General features: G+C 37.1%; 2 pseudogenes; both read right to left on the bottom strand.

The window, feature by feature from the left end:
- Positions 1-80: 80 nt before the first annotated feature.
- Positions 81-10,374, bottom strand: LOC136284153 (heat shock 70 kDa protein 12A-like; annotated as a pseudogene).
- Positions 5,554-6,365, bottom strand: LOC136284433 (uncharacterized; annotated as a pseudogene).
- Positions 10,375-12,864: the final 2,490 nt, after the last annotated feature.

Raw genomic sequence — 12,864 nt, 5'->3', positions numbered from 1 at the left:
GTTTTTTGGAAACAAATGCTTAGGTTATGATCATGGTCTGGTTATTGTCTCTTATCTGTCCAAGATCTCTATCTTTTTTATTACAGAAAAAAATACGTTAATGATCGACAGAAAAAGTCCAAGGTGGTTTGGGCGCTGTTTCCACTTGAGATATCAGAAGCAGTGGCGGTTATTTCAGTTCCTCCGAAATATATACTGACTTCTATTTTTCTATCTTTACCTCTCCATGTATTTGGGGACTGAACTTTAACACTTCTAATCTTTGTTACCTCGGGGTCAGTAAAAAACTGTGCTTTGGGTTGCTTGTGACGTAATATACAAATTTCAGGCTTGTTGCGTTAGCTCACACAGGGTGATACGTTTTTGGGATTCGCTCTCCGAGCTTTACCACGCTTTTTTCCTTTACAAAGCATTTAAAAACTTGACCGCACTTTTCAATTCCATCTGCAATAAATTTATTTTCTTCAGGATGAACCCCTTCAATAAAATCTACCGAGACGACTCTTTCGGATATTTCCGTAGGCTTTTTGCCAAAGATTACAGCTCCTTAAACAACTGCTATGGTTGTACAATGAGGAATAAGTATCCTAAGCCTTCTTGCGAACTCCGTTTTTAATTCTTGTTGTAGGAAAGCAGAATCAGCAGAGCCGCCAACAAGGAGCATGGTTTGCACCTTTGATAGTTGCGGTTTTTTCATCAAAGTTTTTAAATGTTGTTTAATTCTCTCCACGACAGGGTTAAACAATTTCTTCATCATTCCTGAACTTAGGCAAAGGTACTCTTTATTTTTCAGTCTGACGTCCTTAGTTCCATAGCTGTACATCACTGAACTTTCAGTTTCATTTAACATGGATACAAAGCTCCTTGGTAAGCGGATGTTTGTCATCAAACTGTCGTCTAAAATGCGCTTCCCACGATTTTTTCCTTCAAACTCGTTCATTAACGACAGCCAATCATATGTATGCTATTTGAACTTTTGAATTCTTTGTACACCAAACAACTCTTTCAAAAGAGTTTCAAACTGCCGGTTGTAGTATATTCCACCATGAGGTCCCCCTGTGACCTTGTGGATCTTTTTATTGTTACCATCATCTTGTATTTCGTGCACTGTCACAACTATTGTCCCCCCCCCCCGAGATACACAAGGAAAGGTCAGCTGATATTTTCTAACTTTATATCCTACCCTGCATATCCTGGTTAATCTTTTTTCGATTAATCGACATCGCAAATGTATCATTGACTTCTTGAAACTTTCAATACGTTTCTTGGTGATTCCTAGTGTATTTACTGTAAGGATTTATACCCCTTGAAACGAGAGTTGTATTTAAAAAAGGGTTAGTTCCAACCACGATGATGATAATAGTAATAATAATAGTAATGATAATAATAGCAATAGCAATAGTGATGGCAAAAATATAATGATATGACACTAATAGGATCACTAACAAAAATGATGATAGTGTTTAACATAGCTAACATCAATGATCAAAAAACATAACCTATGAGATTACTTATTTACTACTAAAATTTCAATAATCACCACTGGATTTAATGTTACCAAACAAACTATTAAATAAAGTGTCATTGACGTCTTAAAAAGTTCCCTTCTTCAGAGGGATAATATAATTATCCGATGGCACTGACATTGCTCACTACCATCTGTAATATTAACAGGATAGTTTTGTACAATTGACTGTAAGCATGTCTCACATACTGAGGCTTTATATTCATTTTGGGGGTCGTCATTTTCCTCATCATCAGTATTCAATTTATCATCTTGTGTTGCATCACATTCTAATTCAGGATCACTATCTGTTGTTACATTCTTTGATGCAGGTTGTTGATCTGCATCATTATGGTCTGTATTGTTTTGTAAAGCTGTGCAGCTGCTGTTAATATTCATAGCATCAACTACAATATCTTTGTATAATGGATTATGTACTTTGAGCCAGTTGACAACTTGTTCTATTAACTCTGGTCGTAATACTTGAAAGTAAACCGTAATTTTCTTTTAAGCTTTAGCATTATAATGCCAGATCTCTCAGGTGGACGAGGGAGTTGATTACATGTCTGATCATATTCCACAGGTACATTACATATTGCACCTTTAATTTTTTTCTGTTGTCCTTTAGGCATGATAATAATCTTCTGAAATACTATGCGTTGAGCCATTGGTATTTGTTCTAGTTTTTCTAGTGAAGCCAATTGTGTGGGTGTTTCATTTCATTTGAATGACATGTCTTGCATATATATTCTTCACCATCAAATGATTCTTGAATATTGAAAAATGTAAGGATACTTGTTGTTTATGCACCTCATTACTGTTTTTTTTTTATAGAGTACTTGATTATATATTATATATTATATATATTTGATTACGTAGGGAATAAGGGCCTTCTCTCATTTTCCTCTCAAACTGTTTAAAAGATGATTCAATAGATGTGGCTTTGTCTTTGATTCTTTCTTTTCTTTTATGCAATAGATCTCTTTTAGCTTCTGTATCCATTGATTCGTATTTTCCCGTGCATTTCTGGAGTAATTCTTTCTTCTTTGTCGCATCCATGGATTGGTATTTTTCTTTGCATTTGTCAAGTAATTTTTTTCTTCTCTGTACCATCTAAAGGTTGGTAATTTTGTCTGCGTTTGCGAGATAATTTGTTCTTTTTTGTAGGATCCATTGTTGAATGTCTCTTTTGAATCTTCTCCACAAACCTTTATTAAGCAACAGGTTCCATGTTGAAATATACATGTTTCTTCTGTGTTTTCTCACCATATTTTTCCTTTCATTCAAATTCACTAATTTTACATGAACAGCAAGTAAATTGGATATATACTCTATAGTCTGACATTGCTGTTTATTTTGAATAATATCATGAATTGCGTCTACAAGTTTTGTTTACAACACTGACGTGTTTTATGCGTTTCATAAGTAAGTAAGTAAGTAACTTTATTTAACCACATATCGCATATGAGCGAATAGCTCGTTTAAATGCAAATGTGCCATAAAAAATTGACATAATTTACATGTATAAGTAATAGGTAATAGGTAAGAAATAAAAATTAATTATCTAGAATGAATAATTGCTATTAAAGTAATCAATAATTTAATAAAAGGGAATATCGGTGACTAGACTATTTGTTTACAAAACAAACAGCTGCAGTCATACGATGAGGACAACTGTATGTCTTGCAAATTTTTCCTAAATATAGAAAGGGATTCCGACATCCTTATTTTGTCTGTCAGATTGTTCCATTGTTTGCTAGCCTGGTACGTAAAAGAATGTTGCATGTAAGATGAGGTTGGTCTTGGAAGAACAACCTTAAGATGGCCACGTGGGCTGTAACCATTACTTCGCAGAGAAAACATTTCCTGAATGTAGTTCGGTGTCTGGTTATGAATACTTTTATATACAAGTATAAGTGCTTGTTCTATGCGTCGATGTTCTAAACTTTTAATATTTGCAGTTTTCAATAACTCTTCGTAAGCAGTCGATTTAGAATAATTGAGAAGAGTCCTCAGAGCGAATGCGTTGGTTGACTCCAGTTTCGCAGATAGACCCTTACTTAGACCTATAAACAGTGGTGATGCATATTCGAAGTGAGGGAGAATGAAAGCTTTGTACAATTTAATCATCACATCTGAGGGTATAAATTTACGAATGCGACGGAGAATTGAAACTTTTGTGTTCACTTTCCGGCAAACTTCTTTAATGTGTACGTTGAAAGAGAGTGAATTGTCGATGACTACTCCAAGAAGCTTGATATGTGTAACGTAATCCAGTTCATTACTGTCAGTAACAAAGGGCGTTGGTAAAGTTGCTCTGTTGAAAACTATGGATTGAGATTCACTATGATTGATCGTCAGAAAGTTCTCACAAAACCAGGAAGCGAGTAGACCAACGTTGTTTTGTAGATTTATTTGCAAGGTAGATGGACAAAGGTTTGAAGAGTACCCAGTGGTGTCATCGGCATAAAATCTTAAAGAGCACGAAATATCTGAAAAATTCACATCGTTCATATATATATTGAAGAGAAGGGGGCCTAAGATTGAGCCTTGAGGAACTCCACACCTCACAATTTGCCAATCCGACAAAATACCGTTAGTCTTGACATGTTGCTTGCGGTTAGTCAAGTAAGAACGTAGAAGTTGTAAGGCGTCTTTAGTTACACCATAAGCTGACAGCTTTGCAAGAAGCAAATCATGATTGATGGAGTCAAATGCTTTGGAGAGATCTATGGTAATTGCTGCAGAGTGTTCGCTAGAGTCTAATTTTTTAAACGTGAATTACCATCTTCATATGTCAGAAGTGACAACAATCTTACTCTAGTATTTTGTCGTAAATACGAGCTGCACAGTAACTTGAAATCCACATTTAAAATCCTGTTTTCCCATCGTTCCTTAAAATCAAGGTCTTTAAAGATATCCTGCTTTCAGCTAATTTTCCGTGATTTAGTTTATTAACATCTACATTTATCTTAATACCAAAAATTGTAGCACTGTTAGGAATATAAATAGATGCTAAATGATGTTCACTTTGGATTGTATTGTTAAGCCAAGATCCATTTTGAATAATTGCATCTACAGTAACCACAAGGTGAAATGATTGAGTAACATATAGAACAAAGAGCTATTGCAAAGCAGTCGTGGTTTTTGAAACAATTTTGTTAATCTGATGGTGTATTTGATACATCTTTTACACTGTTGCTCACCCTCATGTCATATTTTGTAAGATGTAAACCTTTCAGTTCATACACATCAGTTACTCCATATAAACTTTGAAAGTATTGCACTTAGTTGTCTGCAGATGATACATCTCGTAGTATGCATGTCCCCTCAGGATGACTCTTACCACAGATATCTCTAGCATTAGAGTCAAATACTTTAAAATGGCGATTGTCAGCACAGTAAACAATACCAACAGCAATACAACCAACTGTCAAAATAAGCGATCTGTACTATTGTGATATCGGTGACTCAAAAGCTCTTCTCAGCCCCATGCAGTATTGATATCCCTCAATAGTAATCTCACCATGGACGTTATCAGTGTAACTTGCACTGTATTCCAGCGGATAATTTTCCTGCAATACTGTAAGCATTATTGGTAATTCTGTTAGCAGTAAGAATGATTGTCTTGCTAGTTTTGACAAACTGCTGCATAGTTGATTGCCAATATACATTATTAGTTTCAAGTCACTGGGGTCACTTATTCCTTTCATATTGTGGTATATGAAAGCACATAAACTCATTGCGACACATTGTTGTCCTGCATTTCGTCCAAATACAACATTCCCTTGACTTTATGGTGTTTTTTATTGTTTTACTGGGATCAACATGGTACATAACAGGAGCAGGTTTTTCCTCTACATCATTACAAAGCTTGTACTTTGTGCAATTGCCTCTATGAGTTAGATTCTTGCACTCACTCTATGGGAAAATACACGCAAACAACCTTCAGTATTTGAAATATTTCTTTCCATGTTTAGCCGTATTTGACTTGTTAACATATCTCATTGTAGAATTCACTTCCTTGTTCTAAAAAACTGGTTTCCTTCTCATTTTTGTACAAGCCTGACACTTGTTTTATGTCTACTTTTCCTTCGTGTTGCAACAGTTCCAATAGGACGATGAACTTTCGACGATTTTGGTAGGTTTTTCCTCAATCGGCTCCATACATAACTCTGTAATTTTCTGCTTTTCTGAGAGAGACTTTTTAACATGTTCGCTGGTACTCTACTTGGTTCACGATCACGTTTGTAGCCATGACAATCACATAAAACACGACTACAATTATAATATATATATACTTTGCATGACGAGATCTGAATTCCTGTACTTTTGTTGACATTAGAATATCATTATGTTCATGTACCTTCGTCAAATTGATGACTTTTTCTAGTGTATCACAGTCATCAAGAGAATTTAACATATCTTCTACCAAGCACGTACAACTCCATGCGCAGTGCAAACCAAAATTCCCCCTCGCTTGTACAACAATAGCAGTGATAGTGTTACCAATATCAAACCATTTACAAGTATTTATTACAATAAAAACAAACTAAACAGTCAGGATATTTAACACCAGAGTTAAGCTGAAATATTTACAGTTCAAGTCGTTTCGTTGAATATCCTTCTCTTTATCCAATGTGGTGCTTTGCTTGTTTTTGTTTGCCTCGACATTCAAGTTCTGCTCATCTAGATCCGTTATCTTTTCAACTTCTGAGGTATTCTCATTTTTCAAAGTTTTAAACGCATTCAGGCTATAGAATTCGTGGACCGACCCGTTCCGAAATCGCTCGACATCTTTTAGTGTGGGCCTACCACGAATGGCGTGTGCGCTTGTATGTGAGACGGACGTATAAGGCATTATTCTTTCTGGAGATTTCTTCACAAAAATACAGCGGCATACTGAATAAATTGTATTGATTACGAGAAATGGCTCTGAAGCTGCGCCGGCTACACATTTGGCGACCAAGTACGACGAAAAACGGCTTGCATTTTTTTACTCGAGCTTTCCTACGGAAGCTCGAGTAAATATATGAACTTTTTGCTGATTGAATTAAATGAACCTGTTAAATTATAGCGGAAACTGGCTTCTTATCTTGATAGGAGTAACCAAAAAAATTATAAAAGGATAGTTTTAACATGGAAACGAATTTACCACAGAATTTGAAAGCACCTGAGCAATCATACCAAAGCAATTATTCGCCTCAGGCTGAGTGAATATTGTTGAATCATCCTCTCGACGTCGTCTTGGGAATTATTTATCATGGTATTCACTGAGCCTGAGCCGAGTAATCGTTAAATATTCTATGGACAAAACTTGCGGCGGTCGATTCGAACCTTTTGAAGGTGTTCTGGCAGGATGGCTGGCAAGGGTCAATAAATCGAAAAAACAGTAGTAGAGTTTGGATAGGACTCTCAAGTCCATGTAGAGTCTACAAGCCCTTTTGTCCATGCGGTGGTCACAGTTTGTGCAGTGCCCGCAGAATGTGAGGCGCTAGCAATACTGAATAGCTATAGGTCCCATTTTAATTTTTCGTGCATTCCAAAGCTTAGCAACTTTTTGTGATAGATTTTTTTACGTTCGCGTTTGGAAATTCGCAACCCTAATTCATAGCGGTATGACTCCGAACCATTTGGCTTGTTGATAATCAATGGGATTGCTTCGCTTAACGATGTATAATTTTTAAGCTTGGTGGTTTAAGTGAAGAAAACTGTTATTCAGTGAATGGCAAAGAAATAGTCGGAAAAAAAAGACAGCTTAGAGTGCTCCCACTCGACGTCGAACCGACGACTTTCTGATGAGTACTTTCGAACCTTTCAACCAACTACGCACTTCTAGATGTGATGGTTATGCGTATTAATTTGCGATAGTATGCCATCCACAGGTCTACTGCCAACTTCCGCCTGAAAATCACTCAAATTTTTCGCGACAGAAAATTGCAGCTGCTTTTGGCTCCAAAGCGATCACCAGTTGATCAGGATTCTCTGGTGATCCCACACCGGCCTTTGAAAAAAGAAAGACTTTTTAATTAAGTTGGCAAACCTAAAAACAAACCTGAACGATGTCGTAAAATCGATAAAAATAAGCATGCACTATTAAATGTTACGACCCTGTTTGCCATAAGGTCGGCATACCTAAACAGACTTCAGCTAAAGTTGTGAGCACGCTCAGATTTCAAGATTTGGAGGCATTCGTTTCGATCTGGATAAGACACAATATTTTAACATTACCTGATAGGCTGTTTCTCTCATAAACTGCTTTGCGCCTGGAGTCCATGTTGCGGGAATAGTTAGAACCCATTGGACATCGTTTGGACTGAAATTGATCATCTCCTGTCCGCTGACAAATTACTTTGATGGCTTCGTCTTTGAGAAACGTAATGGACCTTGTAAACAATGTCTGGGCCTTAACAGGTTGTCCATTGGCTGCTTCTATAAGAGTCGTGCTGTCAAGACTCTAGGAGAGAATCAACCCAGCGTTTAAAGGAAAACATGTCGTCATATCTTTTTGCAATCGCCTCAACAAAGAAGAGATTCTAAGAAACTTTAGATGAACCAAAATAGTTAAGGATGACGAAGCTTAACGCGTATGATACGATTAAAGATGAAGAAATTGAAATTTTTACACTAATGCTTTCGCCATGACAAAGTCCTTCAAGATGAGCAAGTGTACGGTCGAACCTGACGGCTATGGTGAACTAATAGTCTATCATGGCTAAGGTCGAGCCAGCGCTTCTTACACTGGCATTAATAAGCCTTTTGGAAACGTCTTTGTAGGAATCAATGAGATAACATGATATTTTCAATATTTAATTAAAAAAAAAAGAAAAAAAAAAAAGAAAAACATTATTCTTTCAAGCAACAACTTTCGGGCCGGACGGTTGGGGTAAGTCTGGATGTTAAGACAAAGCTCTTTTTGTCGGCTCGCTCTTCTGTTCTAGAACGTGAAAAGTATCACTGAGATTCTAAAGGCACCCTGGTTATTCAAAAACCGTTTATTGCACCGGCTAACCCACAGAAAATTAAAGTATATCATATTTATAAAAGCAGTGGAAATAGACTGGCATCCAGCTTGTGATTTTCAAACTTTTCTCATGTTTTCCCAACATCCTCCGGATGTAATTACGCCTGAAATCAATTGAAGGTGTGGTCTATGTCTTTAATAATTTATCTTTGAAACTGATCAGTGGAGCTCATTCTTACCTCCTCATTGTGAAGAGCCATTTTATAATGCTTGAAAAAAAGAAAATCTTTCTCTTCTCTTTAATCTTGCAGATTGCTGTACTTTTCCATCGCTTCATAACCAAATGAATCAAATGACAGATCTGTTTTGAGTAGCAGGCATGTTAGGGTTTTGCTTGTTTGAGCACCTTGTTCATTCGCTCAGTCTCTGTTCATGAAAATGGCGTCCTTACCTCCATCTTTGATGAATGAAAAAGCAAATCCACTGTAGGTTGTTCCGAAATCAATGGCAACAACTGCTAGATATGAACGCCTTGAAGTATAAGGGAGTGAGCCTTCCAGTGCTGTAAGAGATTAAAACGACAATTTTACCTCTTACTAACCGATTTCGAGGACCGTGCTGTACGTTACAGACCGAGTTTTATGGCCCGTGCGCGTAGCGGCAAAACGAGTGCGCATGTTTGAAACGCGTGCGAAAATTTACGCGCGAAAAGGAATGGGAATGACAATATTTCCATAGTAACACTATAGCGGCGATATGGCGGCATTTTTAAAATTCATATTGTTTGTTTTTATTTCGCGGGGATAAGCCCTAGCCTGAACTGGTAAGGTTCCCACTTTCAAGAAAGCTTCTTTCGAACCTGCTCTGCAACATATCTTTTCCAACAAAAAAATTATTCAGGGCACAGGTGTGAATTTTAGTGTCGAAGTGGAACAGTCGTAACATGGCAATGAACTTCGTAGCCCGTGTTATTGTTATAGCACTTGTTTTTATCGCCTTCTCAGTATATAAAACCAGCCGGCGAAAAGGTTTGTTGTTTGAGAGAAAAAAAACGCCATAGCTCTTCTTGTAGAGGAAGCATAGTTGCCTTTAACCCTGAAATAACTCAAGTGGCGGAGGTGGAACCAGGAAATGTTGTGTGAATATATTAATGGCATGTCATTATCAAGAATTTGAAAAAGGAGCAACATCTGAACGTGCCTACTACATTCACATTCTTCCACTCTGAGTGATACATCTATTCCCACAAGAGTGTACAAACTATTTGACAAGGCTGGAGAAAGTGAGGCTTGTTATCAACCAGGGACGCTGTGGTGCACAAGTTGTTGAAGAAATGCCGACAAAACATTTGCCTCGAGGACCACTTTACTTCAGATAGTTATATTCAAAGGCTTTCATTTCCTGCTGGATATTCTGGGTTTACATACTTCATCCATTTACATAATACACAATAAATTAAATGATCACCTTGTTTCCATGAGAAGATCAATAACTTAAACAAAAAACATTCATGCAAAATGGAGATGGAGTGCCATGCAAAATTCAGTAGGAGTGCCAAGCAGACTCAACAGATGGTCAATGTGGTTAACAAGCTATGGCTGTTAAATGTATGATGCAAAACATACTGCTCTACCACAATTCAAAAGCTTAACAAAAAGAGTCAGGAAATTGGTGCACAGGCTGGTAAATCCAATTTCCCAACATTAATCACCAGGCATAAGTAAGTACCTTACTTATGCGTTAACATAATCTAAGAAAGGTAACCAATCCACCATATTGCTAATAATCAGAGTTATGCTACGATTGTACCTGCAGGATTAAACATCTCCACGACAACATCAATCAGGTAATAATATAAAACCGATAAAGGTTCTGCACTGTGCTCATATTTTACAAGTAAACCCATGTTAATTGCTGAAAATATTTCTATATAACTCACAGAGTAGTCAAATACATTATTATTACATTTTCTATATAATCTTGCAAAGCTGGTGGAAAAATTTCAGTCAGCCTTCTACAGGCGCTATGAGAGTGGGGGTCTATCTCTATACAGATCCAATGATATCCAGGCACTCTGTGAGACTCATTTACATCCTCATCAGTACAATAGTGAGTGCAAATAGACATGCCACCAGTGAGAGGCATCCACATTTACAGCAGCAAAGAATAGTTGTATTACTTCACATGTTGACTTACTTTAGGTATTTCCTTAAAATTACAATGTACCTGCCTAAAGTTTTGCCATTAGAAGAATAAAAAATTTTTATATTTTATATAATTTACAAATTTCCATTGCATCTTTATTCTGAAAGTGTCAGCAGTCACTGGTACAAAACAACCTTTGTTCTTGAGTATGATAACAGGAATAATTTGCAATTTCCCTCAGATCCCAGAAAACTTCACATCTCTAAAAGTAGGCTGAAATGTTCCTTGATATTCATGGGTTAAACAGGTCTGCACAGACTGCAGAGAGAGTCTTGGGCTTTAGCAGTGGAATATGTATAAATGACATGTTTAAACAGCAGCAGGCAAAACAACCACAAGGAAGTTGTGGACAAAACTGTGCTGACAGCCTGCCGGATAAGGCAGAACAAATACAGCGAACAATAAACATAACCACTTTTGTAAAAACATAAGCAATCAAGGAAATGGATATTAGTTTTTTTTAAGACCAAAAAACTTGTTATCCATCTAAATGATGATTTTCATGTTATGAATATGCTAACTAAACCTACTGATAAAGCTAATGTGGCAATTCATATGGCATCAAGTCTCCCAGCCATAGCAGTTGCCCATCCAGTTGATGGAGCAATGATCCTTTTCTAACAAGAGTAAATGAGTTAGGTGATTCCTTCAATAAAGGTATTATGGAGCATGATACAAGTAGCAACATTGCAGACAGCCACAATAGTCATGAACAGCCCGAAAGCCAGCTAGCAATACATGCTTCTAGGTATTCAGACTTTTACAAGTCCCATGATGGGGGGAAATATGAGAAATCTGGAACAGCTTATTATACCATAACCAAGTATTCCACACAGGACAACTTAAGAAAGAGGACATAGCACAGAAAGGCCTGCTTCAGTTGCAAATTCACACCAAAACCACTTTCAACTGTGGGTAACATTGCCACCAAAGATCTCGAGGTTCTTACCTTACCTGCCCATACCTTTTACAATCATACAACCAATCTCAACAAAAAACACCACCAGTAGCTCAACAACAGTTTTCTAACTTAAGTGTACCACAAAAATCCACTTCAATACATGTTCCATCTTCAACTACACAATCAGTCACATTCTGGGAACTTCCAGCCTTCCTATATCAGTCAACAATTGGCAGTCATCAAGGCAACAATGCTTGTACAGTTATTTCTATGTTGTTAGCAAAGACATACTTAACAAACAAGTCCTTCCTTCAACTGAAAAACCACCAACCACTGACCCCAAGCTGGATTCTAGAATTCATCCCGTCTATGATGGGGGGAAATCAGGCATATGACAGTTTCATGCAGTCACCATCATATCTTGGTGTTATTGAAGCCATACCTTTTGTCAGAAGCAGCCTGGGTAGTTTGAGCTATGAAGGGGAGTTAACTGTTTGTTTTTTCAAGGAGCCTAATTCAAGTGAGGAATCTGCTCTGAGTTTTCACCTAAGTAGAAGAATTACCAACACAAATGCTGCTTTTACAATAATTAATGGTTTAATTATTTCATTTGTAAGTGATGCAAATGACAACATCATCTTAATGTATAGCCATCTCCACTTATCAAAAGGCGCCTTTCTTGCACAGTCTCAACGCAGTGACATTGAAGAACTATTAAACTGGCTGATTTTAAAGCTATCCGTGACTGCGAATGTGTACGGTTACTTTCATTCATATTACTTTCATCGATCAATACCAGTAGTAGTAGTAGATCTTTATTTAAACTCGGTTAAGAATCCTCAGTTATACTAATAGTATTTTAATTACAATCATTTGTAAAAATTAAAATAACTATAAAAACTGATTTACATAATTGCCGAGTGGGAATCGAATGTTTCAAGTGCGCGGTTGATTTCCTTCTTAAACTGCCCAAGTGATCTAATCGCCCTTATATTCTCAGGAAGAGAATTCCACAGTAAGGCACCGCTAGCGATCGACACCAGCGATCGACTAGCGATCGACACTAGCGATCGACCACCAGAGATCGACACTCGACCGACATATCGATTGTGATGATTTCTCCATAGCCTTGGCAAGGGAAAACTTTCTCTGTTCCATTATCTTCAGAACTCCTTCATAACGGGCGTGAATTCCTCCCAGATACAGGCCTGTCACTATAATGTGTAACAGAAACTATCAATGAAATTGTGAATCTAATTAAGTTCTTTCCAGTCCAATAACTTCCGTTTA

Source organism: Pocillopora verrucosa, chromosome 11 (genome assembly GCF_036669915.1).
Source record: "Pocillopora verrucosa isolate sample1 chromosome 11, ASM3666991v2, whole genome shotgun sequence".
Classification (NCBI taxonomy): Eukaryota; Metazoa; Cnidaria; class Anthozoa; order Scleractinia; family Pocilloporidae; genus Pocillopora; species Pocillopora verrucosa.
The sequence above is the reverse complement of the archived record's forward strand: the minus strand, read 5'-3'. Positions and strand labels throughout refer to the sequence as shown.